Raw genomic sequence first — 16,879 nt, 5'->3', positions numbered from 1 at the left:
CTGTGCCGACATTTTAACGATTCATAGTCGCTGCCTAGCAAATTCTACCCAACTATTGTATGGAGTGAAACCAAGCAGGCTGGAGTAGGTTAAAGCCCCAGTAAACACAGCAGTGAAAAGAACTGAACTGGCTCTTTGTGAGTGCTCATTGGTACCTCTTTTGTCCTGCCTCTGGTCTTGGTTTTCTTCTGATGGAGTTTCCATGGTTGTTTTTCTTCCATCCAACAAAAATGCTTCCTTTCAGCAAATTCTCTCTTCCTCTCACCCCCTTACTCTCTCCTCTCTCGCTCCCTCTCTCCTTCCCGCACGTTTCTTCTCTCGCTCTCTCTCGCTCTCTCTCTCTCTCCTCCACCACTTTCGCTCTTTTCGTGTCACCCTGCCTCAAGAAGGCACCCCTCCGCTGTGTATCACAGCTCCTTTCCAAGATGCAGAGGTCTGAGTTTATTGCACACCCCAGTTATACATCACTTGAAATCCAATTTCACAGGCAAAATGTTCATCTGTTCTGTCTGAATTGCCTGTTTTGGGATTCAGTTTAAGTCAAATTAATGACATAAATCGTCACCCATCCCCTGAACACACTCCTTCCTCTCAAGTGACCCTGTCTCTGAAACTGAAGTAGCACCATGAATAGCAATCCAGGCAAGCTGCCTGGTGAGAATGGGCTTGTTACATCAGAGAGGGGGTTGCGGGTGGGATAGTAGGGACCCTTACTTTAGTAGAATGAATGGGTGAAAAACATAGGCTGGGGCAGAAAGCATATAGACACACAGTCACCTTTCTCTATTTCCCATCTGACCGCAGTCCAAAAGAGAGAGAAGGGGGAAGGGGGTTTGTATGTCCTTGCTGTGGCGTTGTGATGGGGTGTTAGCCCTTCACCCTCTGATTTGCACCATATGCCCTCTCCTCCTGCAGCATACATTAGCAACCTCTGACTGCTGTCTTCCCTCCATCTGGTGACTTCTAACTCACATAAAAAGAACACAGGAAAGAAAGGCAGATCCACATTTCCCAAACAGGGACACAAAAACGCCCTTTGGGGTGATACAAACAACAAAGGAAACAGCATTTGGAAATGGAAGAGCCAGCAAAAAGGGAGGGTAGAAACAGACCAAATTTAAGAGAGGGGTGTTGCTGAGAAGATGATACAGTGAAAAACAACCTGTTAAAACTAACAGAGACAGGGGACAGCCGATGGCGAGAGATGACCAGAGAAAGGGAGACAGGGAAGGAGATCTTGGCTGTGTTTGTTTGGCAACAGCAGGCCGAGGAGCCCCAGGGGCATGCTAATGAGAGAAAGGCCTTTCAGTGACGGGGGGAGCCCTGCTGGAGCGGAGCTGGAGTGGGGTCTTCTCACGGATACCAGACCTCAGAGAGGAGGGGGATCAGCAGGGGAGGGGAGCCTCAGGGGTCAGGGAAGTGAACTTAGCAGGGATCCCACAACAACAAATGCTGCGCTAATCTTCAAGCTTTTTCATCGTCAGCCCTGTAAAACTCCAGGAGAACTGACATCATCCTTGTGAAGTTGGAGACTTCAGCCCATGTGCAGAAGTGGTGGTTGTTTTATCTCTCTATATGTTGAAATATTGCTGATTTAATAGATGTCATAGTTGTGATATCCAGTTTAAATCACACTAGGAGCTCGAGTGAAGCTTCAAAAAGGAGTGGACTTGGATATTTAACCACAAATGCCATTCCCTTAGTGCATAAAACCCAAATCAAAACAATCCACTGTTCCATCTGTAAACCTTCAAGAGTATATGGACAACAACAAGTTTATTGCACACATGTAAAAGGAAATTCAAAACATGTGATCAGAACTGGTCAAACTGTGTTTTTGGACTAACTTTGATGTATTCTAGATTCTAGTATGAACGAAACACATGCTTTTGATTGGAAGTAATGACAAATGTACCCAGCTATTTTAGTAACCCTTTTGTTTTTGGCTTGGAGATCAAGCTAGCAGAAAATAGGAATCACGCAATTAATGTAAACATGAAATTACATTTTCATGTAACTAAATATAGCAGAATTCAAACATATGTTACTTCTGAGTGCAAATGAAGGCATCATAGATTGGTCACTACGTCAAAATTGATGAAGTAAGGTTTCTAGACAAGAAAAAAGTCAAACAGCGACTTTGGTGAAAAAAGCTTGGTCAGACCAGTAAATGTAAACAGTTGTAGCTAAAGTCAAAAACAGAACATCTGCATGTATAGTATGTAATCATATTAAATAAGAGCATTGTCACAATGTTTGTGAACTCCCCCTAAAGGCAAATCGTGAACGAAATCTAATCAGTGATTCTCCACCGTGGCCTTAATGCCTGTATCTTCCTCGGACATTTAAGCTCATCTATAGCATCAGATACACATGCATTTATGGTTTTGACATTAAAATGAAGGCTAAAGCCCCCCATGACCTTGCACAGGATATGCAGGTATAGATAATCGATAAGTGGATAGATGTGTTGCAAATCGAACTGTTTCAAATCAAACTTCCATATAGGATCTACTAATGTGGTTCTTGATGGATCCTCCTATACTAACAGCAGTCAGCAGACACAACATTACTCTGTCTACTCTGTAATAGGGGCTTGAGAGAATAGACATATATTATATTATAATAATATACTTATAAATAGATCTAAATATACAGTGTTAATAGGTTGTCAAACATAACTTTATGAGTGGTACATCATCATTAATTCATGCTATAGTGAATAACAGTATCGGTATCAGTAACAAGCTGCAATAATGCCTCATTCTGTACAGCTGCTGAGATGGGTTTGTCCCAGTGAGCAGCCTATTTCACATCACAAGTCATCATTTGATTCATTGTTAATATAATTTTGATTAGTGGAGCTTTAATGGCAATTTAATTACAAAGCCTTGATGTCAAATGGAACATAAAAGGGTTCCTTTCATGACCACAATATTCTTAGATGCATAAAGCGCAAAAGGTTGATTAGACTCAGCTTTCCCAGAAGTACTGTGACAGGCTGAGTGACTGTGGGAATAATCATGAGAACATAGGAGGCAAAGCCTGAGTGCTGCCTGCTCAGCTCCACTGTTGAGACAGCGCCACTCCCCTACTTGAGGACATAATCTGAATGATGATGAAGCTCATACAAATGGAGGGGTTTTCATTGTGGGTCAACCTTTCACGCTGTGAGACTGGGGGCCTGAATGCTCCTCAGTGTTCAGTCACCCGTGAAGACCTGCACCCTGCTTGGCTCACACCGAAGAAGGAGTTCTCAGGGAGAACTCCTTCCTCAGTATAGTGCTTGGGTCTGGGCCGAAGCACTATACGTACACATGTACACACACACACACACACACACACACACACACACACACACACACACACACACACACACACACACACACACACACACACACACACACACACACACACACACACACACACACACAGCAACCTGAAAAAGCAGAACTGATCAAGCCAAATGGGTGTGTTAAATGGTTGCAAAAGCCAAAATCTGCTAAAAAAAAAAAAAAAAAAAAAAAAGGAGAAGGGGAAGGAATCCAAAAAACTTAAAGCGAACAGACTTTCCAAACATTTCCGGATATTTTATTGCTCTCATGGGAAAAGCTGTAACATTTTATTGTAATATTTGGCATATTACAAAACTGGTGACTGACATTCTTGTAAACAGTCAGTGAATATCATGTACTGCAGTGACATTACTGACCTAGTTTTAAATGCAGGCCATCATAGGTCAATCTGCTCTGTAGCCTATGTCTGCCTTCATGCTTTTGACATGCCAAATCCAAGTCATTGATTGGTTTACAGAAGCACCGCACAGCAAACTCATTATACAGATCCATTCACTTGTTTGCTGACCCATTTTCCTCTGTGAGACAACAGAACAGCATTACACATTGTGTATGACTTTTGCTGAACATTTCAACATATAAATAAATGTACTGGCATTGCAATTTCACAGTAATAATCTGCAGAACTATAACCTAACCTATAAATACAGCTATTACTGCCATGTAAAAATTAAACAAACCAATCCAACCCATATGAAGGCTCTAGGTTCTATTTCTAGGGGGGAAAAAAACTCTTTCTACTATGGAAAGAATGAATATGACATTACAAACTGACTGTCCTCATTTGTTATAGCAAGACATGTAGACAGTTAGAGGGAAAACCACAGTGGGCTGACTTATAATGAGTCTCATGCTTCCTTTTGGCACTGTCAAAAAGCTATAAACTAAGCAAAATCCCTATTTCCTTAGCCTGATTGTGTGTCTAAGACTGAGTGTTTGAATAAAGGTTAAAGGCATAATTTTCTAATGGTGTCAGCCATGTTTAAATAAGGGCTTTTCAAGCTTCATATTTGAACTTGAACGAGTGCCTGGGATTTTTTATTGCAGATGCCTGTAACCCTTAAAGGGGATATAACATGCTTTTTATGATTTTCTGTTCATTTATATACTGTTAAAATGTCAGCTTGCTCTGAACGCTCTGTTTGCAATGTTACCTCTAATTCTTCCTCAAACTGACATCGGATCGTTTGCACATGCCCAGAAACGGCCGTCCATTCCGTAGCCTTTGTCGCTAAGGTTGTTCCGCGGGTTGTTCACGTTGTCCACTCTCATATTTCAGATCAGATTCAGGCTCAAACATGGACAGATGGATTTGAGAAGTTGACATTTTGAGTATAGAACGAGTGAAAGTGAGTGAAGTGAAATCCAACCACTATTGTTTGTTTACGTAGCCTCCAGAGCTGGCAGATGTCTCCCGAGGAGCCCAATCAGAACAAAGTGGGCAAATTGTGAGGGGGCCTTAAAGAGACAGGAGCTAAAACAGCCTGTTTCAGACAGAGGCTGAACTGAGGGGCTGCATAAAGAGCCAGTATACGATAAATAAGGAGTTTTTTGAACTATAAATCATGCAGAGTTATTCCAGAAGAGCCCCAGAATATAGATATAGACCTGGAAATGTGCATGTTATGTCCTCTTTAACTTCAAACAGAACTTGATGAGTAAGAATGATGCGTATTTTTATCATCAATTCATCTCCTGATTATTTTCTCAATCAATTAAGCGTTTCATCTACAAAATGTCACAACTTCCTGAAGCCAAAAGTGACGTCTTCACATAGCTTGTTTGTCTGACCAATGATTTTTGGCGATGATTTTGGTATCACATGAGAAAAGAAATGAACTACATCCTCACTAGCTCCCTACGCGTACAAATAAAGTAACCTTTACCTGAATCCTATAAATCCTCAATCTATATCACAATCAGAAGTGACCTTCCTTCACCCAACATCAGAAATAATAATAATCTTAAAACCAGCCCCTGTATCCCACCGACCAAACACATTGTGATCATGTTGATGAATTTCACCACAAGAGGAAAGCTATTCAGGAACACATAACATCTTGCAGCACGATAGCTGAAACCCAACTTTGCTATTCGATTACAACCATTTCTAACAGAGACATACTTTATGCCTTGGTGTTTCTTCCATTGTACAATTGCCAGATTGAATTTTGAATTCTCTCCACTGTAATCATGAGTGTTTGACCAAACAATGCCCAGGGTATCTGAGTCAGCACTTCTCTAATTGCATGTTTGTGTTACTATCGTATTAGGTCTGGAAATGGAGCAACACTCATGGATGCCTTGCAGCCATGTTTTCCCTCTAAAAATGACTTCACAGCCCTGACTTTCTGGCACATCCACAGCCACTGTGGTCTTGGCCGAAGTGTATTGCAGGGAGAGTGAGAGACACAGATGCTTCGCATTATCCAGGCTTCCTAGCCTACAATTCCTTGGAAACTGCCGCCATGGCTTGGCTGGACAGAAAACTAACGCAATACCAAAACCTAAAGACTATGAATTTCATAATTTTATTCTGGAGTCAAATGAGCAATTCTGTGCCAGGAAATAAAAACATAAACCTTGAAGAGAGTAAAACACATAATAGAGGGAGAGGAGTGGTTTATAGTAGTTGTACCGTATTACACCCCATACAGCAGTGGATTTCTGTCATTTTGGAGAAAAGTATTTAATTGTTTGTTTTTATTTCAGTGTGCAAAAGTAGATACTAAATATTTTAATGATGCCTCCGGTCTGGAAGGCTCTTAACTGTCTTTGTGGTCTGCCATGCTTACATTATGAAGTCGATGAACCAGCCAAGAGGTACTGCAAGACAAGACCTCTCCATTATAGAGTTAGAATAATGCTAGATAATAACCTCATGTCCTTTCAATTTATAATGTTATAATGCTTTGCCAAGAAATCGAGAATAATGAGAGTACTCTTCCACCCATGAATAGTTTTCTGTATGAAAAATGAACCTATTTTTCAGATCACGGGATCATTCAGCAATTTGTCTGGAATAGAAACCTCATGAGAGATTGTTTGTTGGAACAAAGTCCATATTATTAGTAGGTCAGCACTCGATAACCAAAATGTCTATGAATCACACATACTGAGGGCAACAGTTACAAAAAAAAACACATTTGTTACTGTAATATACTATAATTGTCAGAGAAAAATTACCCAATTTCTGTGACACTACCTATCTAAGGGTCTGCAGGGGGGCAGCAGAAATAAGTCGTAAACACCAGTGTTTCCCCTGTATTCATTCAGCAGCGGCACACCACCGCTGCAAAATTATGAGCGCCGCTGCTAAAATTTCAGACGATCATTAATATCAACGGGCTAGTAATGATTTTCACTCGCACACTGTGTGAGCACAATAACACCATGCGTTATTGTGGATTTTTTTTAGTCATCCTCCCTCTCTTCGTTCTTCAAAGGACATCTATGTGGAAGGTACAAGAGTAGCGTTGCTCCGTTAAGGAATAAGGCAGTGCGTGTGTGTGTGTGTATGTGTGTGTATAAATGTGCGTGTGTAGTTGCGCGAGCGAAGAGGGTGAGCGGCAGAAACATGACGTGAACACGAGCGGAGCAGAGGGAAAGTTTAGCAGTAAGTTGTCAATCTGGCAGTAAATGTACAGTACAGACTGTTTGTCAGTTAATAAATGCTGTAGCTCCTCAAGACAAAGAAAATACTCCTCATCTATCAAAGGGGGTTAGCCCCGAAGTTAGCAACAACACGTTAGCTTAACTTGACCAGGCTAACTTAAGGTGGACTGACTTTTAAGGTGAACCAGCAATTCTCATTTTAGTGTCAATGTCAGACGCTCTTTAACAGAGAACGGAGAAATGTTTGGCTGATGAGTCTCTGTCTTGAGTTTTTCATGCCCCCACATACCCCCCCCGCCCGCCCGCCACCGCCGCTCTAAGGCAGTCAACCTAGGGGAAACACAATATTGACATATTATCACCTTTGAAATTGATATTGATAGCAAACTTGCTATTTACAAATCCAGCTGATGTTGAACAACATTATCATTGATTTGGACTTGTGTTTCTAAACCACCTGATAAGTTCAATCTTTACTCTCTTTTCAGCTCTGTTTTTGGTCTCCACCACCCTCTGGGCAATATCTGGCTCTTCACCTGCTAATTGCTTCACTATGTTCACCAGCTAGTCGCTTAAACTGTTTGCTGTTTAGTGCTGGGCAGGTTGTGTAGAGTTCAGGGATTTTTTCTCTGAAAATAGCTGTCTGCTGTGACTAGAAATGAGTTTGGTAAGAGCGGTGAAAGTAGATCAAACAGTAAACTTGTGGGTCACAAAATCAAAACAATGAGCTGTAAGACTCTGAAATGCTCCCTCGAGCTGAGGGGAACTGCAGAGACGGGTGATAATTCTCAGTGGGTTTGTGACTTCGAGCAACCCCTTTCACATAGAAGCGGTCATGCAATCCATTCTTAATATATATTGATTATAGCAGCTTTAATGCTCTCCTTCTTGTGCGTTTAATCATGGCCCCCTAAGGTGAAGATGTCCTGATCTGATTTAAAATATCTCTCTCACACACACACACACACACACACACACACACACACACACACACACACACACACACACACACTGCACCCATCCTCCAGTCATTCTGACACCCAGTACCTCCTGAGGCCATTTGAAACATATGACAGTCCATTTAACTGCACTAAGAGCACAAATAAATCCCACAGGACTAGTGTTGTTGTTAATCCTTTAAATACAATACCTATGACCGTAAGCATTTTTATATTTAGCTCAGTGAAGAGACCACCGAGTGGCCTTTTATGCTACTCAAGTGACAGGACAGCAGTCAGTATCAAATCATATGGAAATTAGCAGATTATTAGATTTATCTTGTACTAAAGATGTGCACATAAATGTTAATTGAATCCTGAATATTCTGCTGGCAGATGAAGCGATACAAGCATGCCGTCATCATTACTCATTAACTTGAAAAACCTGCTCTTGTAAAATTCCTCATGAAGGCCAAAGACTTAATTGATAGCATTATAAATATTCTTTTAGACATTGTTATTAAGTGTCCTATAATGCAAACACTGAAGTTCATCTGATTTAGCACCAAATTTATCTTAGAAAAGCTAGTTATTTATAAGAAGGCATTCTGCTACTGGACTAATGTTACAATGTAAAGTCTAGCTACGCAATAGATTTCTAATTTGATGTCTCACACTCCATTGTCTGTCTTACACTGACAAGGATCTCCACAACTCAAACTTTTTCACACTCCAGCTGCTTTGATAGCAAATAACATGGGGCTGGAGACAGTCTTTCATTTTCCTACTTGTTGCACACTCACACACACACACACACACACACACACACACACACACACACACACACACACACACACACACTAGAGACATAATGAAGCACAGAAACTTGGAGACAGCAGACGAGGCTTTCCAGCTAATCTAGTGGGGGCTTCCCATGAACAGCACCCGCCCTCCTCTGTGTCTCCCCCAGCTGCTGGGATCTCTTTCTCTGCATCGCTCCCGCCAGTCCTATTGTCCTCCGCCTCACGCTGCCAACCTCTCACCCCTGACCCAAGACTTTACCCTTTTCAAAACCCTCCAGGTCTGTTCCCCCCAACCCCTCATTAGAAGGAGAAGAAACCTCCTTCATTCAGCGCCAGCCGGTGCTACTCAACAGACCAGCCACTCAGACCCCACCGTGTCAGGATTCATCGTCAGCACTATGACAACAGAGCAGCCGACACGCAGATCACTTTAATGCCATTGTTCCACAAGACGCCCTTCCCGTGTCTCAGAGCCCTGCGTCCTGGGGCTGGATCCTGGAAGGACAGAGAGTCGGCTGCAACCTGAACCTGACACTTCAACCCCTGCAGAGATATGTTCGTCCACAGATTCATGATGAAATCAGTTTAGACATGGACTAAGTGCTTAACAGTAAGTGGCAAATACAGTTCATGACAACAGAGAGATGGAAGCTAATCTCGCTACTGATTCCCTTGTACTCTCCTCTGGCTGACCTCTGTGAGAGTGGGTCAATCCATTACTTTATTGCTTTGCGCACTGATGGGCAGTTCTCCAAAAGTATCTACTGTGTCACACATTTATGGCACCATTTGATGTGATGCAGCCTCTACATCATTATCAATGTCTAAACATTTACACTCTCACTGATCTATTTTGCACACACTTGATCCGACAAATAGGGAGAATAACGTTGATCTCTACACGACCACCGCTTGGTAACACATCAATCATGTTTCTTAAATCCTAGTGTTTCAGGGTCAGAGCATTAACAGTTTCACTGCCTGTTAATGATAAATAAAACAATGTTCACTTTGTTCTTTTATAAATTTCCTTTTGCAGATACATGGCTTTTAATGCAACAGGAAACAGGACATGTTAGTTAGATGCTATACCTCAAACAATGAAAAAAAATGAAGATAGAAAATATTCTTATATTGACTTGGGAATAAAAAAGCAAATATACTAAACATAATCAGCAACAGGAAACAAAAGAGAATTTCAAAGAAACCTGCTGTTAACAAGTTGCACACATAAGACACATCATGCACACATGTACAAGCTTTAACATACTTTCAAAGACATGTATGTTCACTTTATGTACACAGTTGCAAAAAGTTTGCTCTGTACATTCCAGATGCTGTGCTCATCCATATAATTACTTTTTCATTTTCCGCTGTGGTCCTTCTATTGTTACAGTATTGTTTCTCATAGAGTAGAGGTCAAAAGCTAAGATGACTTATGAGACGTCTCAGTTGTGTAGTTACAATATTCATACAGCTAACTGATCTCTCCTCTAGTCTGCGTGTGGTTAAGGGGTCAAACTGTTTTTCAGAGAGAAACATCTGGGATTTCCTCCAGCCTGAAGCTGCTGTTAACTGGTATTTTTCTCCTTTCCTGAAATAAAAGCCTTAAAAAACCATAAAGGCTCCATATGCTAAAAGCATCACAAATGATTCAATTACTAAGCTCTATGTGTTCAGAGTATTCCAAGTTTATATTGTTTTAAATCCAATGTTCAGCAATTTGGTCAAATTGAAATCGATCTTCTCAATCCCCAAACAGTCTGTCTATGGGGCAAACAGCCTCCCCAAACACTCTCCCTCAGCTATTGGGTTTCCTGCATCTGTCACTTTATAAAAGCTCAGCGATTGCAGATTTTCATCTGCTTGGCAGCAGTACCTCTTCCTGCCTATCAAGCCTTTCACTGGAGGATAATAAGCAGACAATGAAAACTCTCACTTGGAAAGCTTTTTTTCTTGGGCAGGAAGATAATTCCTGGCAGAAGTGAGCGAGAGTGTCCAGTGGTTTCTAACACTACAGCACTTTCACACAACAACATCAGAAAAGAGGAGTCATGTGCATTTCCTGTAACATCTTCGATAAGCAACACAACAAGTTGTCAAGAAAAAAAGAAGTCTTCACAGAAGACTTGTTTTTTTTTTGTGACAATCTTGCCACATCATTGAATATATCTTAGATGCAGGATTTTACACACAATCCTGAATATGGAGGAGCAGCAAAAGTCATAGGGGGTTACATGGATATTCATTTAAATTCCTGCTAATTCATCCCAAGCGTAGCATTTGGCAGAATCCAAATGGTCTCAGGCTGTCTAGCGTGGCTCTTCATATGGTGAGCATTTCTCATTGGTGTGCTGGGGTACCCCAGATGCTTTTGTCTTATGGTTGTTTAGCAGCTGCGTAAAAGCACTGAGGACAAAGACCTATCTGTGGAGGGTTGAATACACTCGGTTGGCACACAGCCAACAGCTCAATCCTACAGGCTCCCACAGTTGAAAAGCAGACTAATGAATTCTGCTCTCACTCCTTACAGATGATCTTACAGGGAAATTAGCTGGAGGCTCTATTGTTTCTTCTCATTTCACCCAAGTAGTTTCACATCTGAACTGTGGTCTCGAGCTCCCAAATGAGTATCTATTTAAAAAAAAAGGAAGTAGTTGCATGAATTCAATCAATCGGAGTCAAATGAGTTCTTAAAATTTGGAAACCTACTTACAAGAAGAGTGCGAGTTAATTTGGGTCTTAAAAGAGATCCAAATAAACAAACAAAAAAAATACTACCAAAATAGAATGAATGGACACATTGTATTAAAAGCACCAACCATCTTAGCTGACGCACCCCTTCACCCTCCTCTTTGTTAAATTGAGTGCAGAAAAATGTTGATGTAGCATCTGCGATAATAGAATGAGACACCTGTCATTCAAACATACCTGCCCAAAACACACCTTACTTCTCTTTAAGCCTTAATATCCTATTAATACTCAATATTTTCGACAAGTTTCAAAAATGTGATCGTCATCAAGTCAGCAAACATGTAGCGGTCCTTCAGGCTGGTGTTTGTATGATGAATCATTCATCCACGTCTGAAGGCTAAACTGTTGGCCACGCTCAAAGGCAGGGGGAAAATCCCACCGTCATGGCGTGTTATATCTGACGATCTTTCCTTAAAGGTATTCTAGGCGTTGCAGCTGTTTGTACAAAAGGAGTGACAGACGCAGCCCTCTGCCTTCAAACATCAAAAAGGTGGTGGTGGTGGTGGTGGTGAGATGAGACAATCCGAGAGAAACTTTGGTTGAAGCATACTGATGCCTTATAGTGCAATCTCTACACTGGTTTCAGCATTTAACCCTAGTGGTCACCCTGTGGCTCTAATCCTCTTGCCCAGATCCTGACCACCACAGAGAAGAAGCATAAGCTGTATAGCTCTCTCTAATTTTGTGTAGAGCATTCACACTATCCACTAGTTACTCTTCAACACTGCATTATGATCTATTTAGTTGCGTACCCAAGGCTGGCAAAAGAAAAATAGGCCATTCTGGGAAAACATTATTGACTATTTAATCAATGTTCGCTGCTCATGTGATACGGAGAGAGTGTATCAAAGTCTATGCAGGGTTTTTGGTGCCGTAGAAAATGTGGCAATTCAGAGTGTTGTGGTGTGGTTTACTGTAGATAGCAGACAACGCTGCAGTGGGGCTGAATGCCTGTTGAATGAGTTAGTGAATGTTCATCAGCTGCAGGGTCTCTTTGCTTTCCCCGACCCATTATTTCCCACAGGCCTTCTGGAACGATCATCTGACTGTGAACAAAACACTGATACAGATTGCTGCTCCACTGGCAAATATCACCCCTGCACTCTGCATGCAAGCGCTGATGCCAACATAATGGTGAAACTGCAGAAAAACTCGAATTAGACAACCTTATTATGCATGTATTTGGCAGTTTAACCTTGATAATGGGTGTTTTTCTGAAGTTGTGCAGATAACATAAAGGACAGATTGTATCTTTGGCATATTTTATACAACACCAGGGTTCAGCTGCCTGTACATATCTGAAAGGCTGCAGCCATTTCCATAAGGGAGTATTCTCACATATTTAAATGCCATCCTGTCTCTACCATGCGGCAGTGTGACTGTGACATCTCTAACAAGGGTGAACTTCACACACACACACACACACACACACACACACAGTCACCCACTTGCATCCATTCTGTTCAAATTGTGAATAGGCTTTTAGTAAAAGCGATGGCCAAGGCACATGCTTGAACAGGCATCCCCACTCAGGAACTTCTATTCCTATCATTTCATGTCACAATACTCAATGGATCTCTTTGTTGTCGGAGGAGTTATTAAGCTCAGCAAATTAACATGACCGCTCTGGCAGACCTGCAGCGCTGGAGGGAAAACAAAAAAAAAAAAAAAATGATGGAAACAGAGGAAAGCAGTGAAGATGAGAGAGGAATAAAAGAGAAGAGGGAGATTTCAGTGGGAAACAAAGTGAAGCAGGAATTGAGGCAGAAGATGAATGAAGTCTTGATTTAACTAAAGGGGTCTCTTATTTTAGAGCTGCAAAATGTACCCTATGGGTCTCATCTAATGTACAATTACCAAAGATGCTTGGTCATTTCCTATGCCAAATGGAAAGAAGCCCAGAAATCATGTAACTATGACAGCAACTACCTCATTACTGAGGATATTCAGTGTAATTAATGATTCCAAGCTGAAGACGAAAAGCAATTTAGGAGTTCAGTGTTTCCCCTAGGTTGACTGCTCTGGGATGACGGCGGTGGGGGGCGGGGGGGGGGCTAGGGCTGAGCAAAACTCGGGAGAGACTCAGCATCCAGACATTTCTACCTTCTTTGTGTAGGAGTAGCTGAGATTGACACTAAAATGAGAACAGCTGGTCCACCCTAAAGGTCAGTCTACATTAAGTGAGTCTGGTCAGGTTAGGCTAACCCATTGTTGCTAACTTTGGAGCTAACCCCCTTTCACTTTTCCAGCAGTTGGGGAAACAACAGACGAGACTTTTCTTTGTCTTGAGAAGCTGCAGCATTTGTTGATTGACACATTGTAGCCTGTACTGTACATTTACTGCTCCATTGACAACTTACTGCTAACCTTTTCTTCTACTTTTCTGATGCTCACTCTCTCGCCCAACCACACACTCGCTATGCACACACATTACGCACTGCCCTATTCCAGTGTTGGCAGATCTCGCGAGAGGAACAAACTTTTGACTGGCTTTACTGGCCATCTCAATTTATGCATGGAAGTTCAGGTATAGTGGACAGAGACAGGAACAGTGGGATATAGAAAGAGGGGATGACATGCAGCAAAGTGTCTGGGTCAGAATTGAACCTGAGCCACTGCAGCAAGGACTCAGCAACATTACGTGGTACACGCACTAACTGGTGAACCACCAGGGCGCAGCTAAGGATTTTAATGTCAGCTAGTACATGTGTGGTTCTGACAGCAGGTAGAGATATTTGACAAGTTAGATGGTGCTCAGTCAAACTTTAACATTAGACATATGGGGAGCAAGCCCAAATAAGCAACTACACTTTAGAAACAAGAAAAAAAAAAAAAACGCAACTCATGACTACCAATATTTGTGAGCAACAAGCCCAAAGTCGCTTATGATAATTGGACTTGGCAACTGTGCCCGATTCCAAGAGTTTCCCAGACAACAACAAAGAGGTTGACTCACGTTTCGGAACAGCGCTGCACAGAGAGGCTCCCAAACGCTATTGATTTCTGAATGAATGGATATTTGGTGTTATTTTTGGCGTTAAAAAATGATTTTTTTGGCCTAGCAGGGGTTCTCATTGGTCTGACAGTCCACCAGGCCTGTACAATTATAGCAGAAACACTGGAGTTATTGGTGGTGACATAATAATGTGGGATCAGTCATAAAAGGTTAGCACATACTTTATTTGGACTGAACTTCTTAACTATATTTCAGACTCACAAAATTCAAGGAAGCCATCTTTTTGGAGTTAACAAGTTAACAAGTTCAGTTTCTCTCTCAGCATCCTTTGGATATTTCTGCAGTGAATCATCTTGCAGTCTTGTGTTCTGCTCTGCATCTCTGGAGAACAGAAGCATGTTCAGAGGAACTACATTTTGCACAATCTCCATGAGTCAACTAAAAGTAGGGGAAATGTCCTGACTCCCTGTTGTTGCTCTGCCATCAGTTGACGTTGTTAATTTCCAGAGTGCAAAAACACCTCCTCCAGCACAGCATTAGCAGTCATGGGTCTTTCCTCTCCTCAGTCTCAGGATGTTGGGTCACAGCACATACATAGCCCACCACATGTGTCTGTGACAGCGATCACTGCTGATGTGCAAGCTAAATAATCAGACACTTTCCAGACATCCTAGTTCAGACAGAAACAGGAACGCACAACATTAAAAGAACACAAGACAGCTGACAACTCTGAGACACGTCCCAGACACACATGTAAAAATCATTATGAAGGCCTATGCATGTGGATCACTGAAGAACAGGATCAATAAGAGGATTTTTATCATGAAGTCTGCACTAAAATCAAGAGAGGCCAGGTTTAGGCGTCCACATGTACCAGTAAAGCATGACTCACAAACAGCTGGGTTGTTCAGCTTCAGCTGACAACAACAAGATGTTTAATTTAAAACACATTAAAAAACTGTCAACTGCGATTAACTCAAATTACTCAAAAACAATGAAGTAACATTTGGATCTGGTTTGTGTCCTGCCTCGATGACCTTTACCAAAACACCAACACACTGAATACAGAAGACTCTGACTAGAGAGTTCACAAGTTTCCATAAGGAAAAACAATCTTTTTCTTTTTTTTTTTGTGATCGGGCTCCGGTTCCAAGAAGAACAGACACAGTGTTCATAGTCATGTACATAATTTGCTGAATTTGATTAGTTGAATCTGCTGTCATAAGACAGCCTTAACTGTTAAGCACATAATTAAATTGTGTCTGCAAAAACATAACTTGAACAGCTGGTTTATTTTCTACGCTGTATTAAACTCAGAGCTTTTAAATATTTTTTGTTTTTCCAAATGTCTTCTGAGCACTGCCAACAAGTTTAGTGGTTACAATCTACCACAAGGGAAAAATATTAAGCTTTCTAAGCAATATGTCATGATTATCTTGCTTAAATGAGTATGATCACCACATGCACTAAACTACTTTCTTATCTTTACTTTCTCTCCAGATTATACACTATGATAAAATGTTCGACTAAAACTGAAAACCATCATTTAATCCAATGAGTTTTGTTATCGAGTAGCCAAACACTGTTGAATGGCTAATAGTCACAGGACTAACACCAACAATCTAAAATGACTTGCTGCCTCCCTCTGAATCGACAACCACATTGAGCTCAGCGGATTGAGGCCAAGTTATCCTCCCACACCCTACACACAGGCCAATGCACTGTTAAATCGTTCCACCTCGAGGACAGAGGAGAATCTCTCTGAAAAAAAGCATGCGGCCCCACTCCGAGGTGAAGGTCACCGTAAAATCAAATCAGACATAAGTTATATAACCTCCAAATGACATCTTCACTTCTCCGTTTTCAGCTCCTTGCACTGTCAACTTCAGAGCATCCTGTTTATTTTGGGCTTCGTTGACATACATAATCCATTTTCTGTTTTCAAAGCTATTTCACATGAAACACAGTAAATCACGGCCCAGCAGATGATATCCGTTTCTCTGCCACAACAAAAAGCAACCTTTACAGCAACTAGCAAGTCTCCAGATTAATCTCCTTATTCAAAACAACAGGATATACCATTTTTTTCCTAAAAGGGACATAGAGAGTGTTTGAATATAAAATGGGTGCTTTAACAAGTGGACAATGCACAAAGGTCGATTGCCATGCACTAATCCATGAGACAGAGAAAGAGGGTCTGTGGGGAATTAGTTCACAGGGCATCCGCTCTGAAACTTGCAATTCAGTGAACTTCTCTCTACGTTAAGAGCCACTGAAGTTGCACAAAGGAGCAGCTCCAAATTAGGAGCACAAAGACGCCTCTGTGGGAGCTTCAGAGCGAATTAATGAGCATTGATACATATTCTCACACAGTGTTCTTCCCTGGCCTCAGCTGCACCGCAGCAATAACACAAGCCACAAAAAAAGTTACCCAAAGATAAAAATGGTAGAATAAGA

General features: G+C 41.5%; 1 protein-coding gene across 2 annotated transcripts in view; it reads right to left on the bottom strand.

Moving 5' to 3' along the window:
* Positions 1-16,879, bottom strand: part of gpm6bb (glycoprotein M6Bb) — a 34,663-nt gene that overhangs the window by 16,732 nt on the left and 1,052 nt on the right. The window lies entirely within an intron of this gene.

This window comes from Thunnus albacares, chromosome 11 (genome assembly GCF_914725855.1).
Source record: "Thunnus albacares chromosome 11, fThuAlb1.1, whole genome shotgun sequence".
Classification (NCBI taxonomy): Eukaryota; Metazoa; Chordata; class Actinopteri; order Scombriformes; family Scombridae; genus Thunnus; species Thunnus albacares.
The sequence above is the reverse complement of the archived record's forward strand: the minus strand, read 5'-3'. Positions and strand labels throughout refer to the sequence as shown.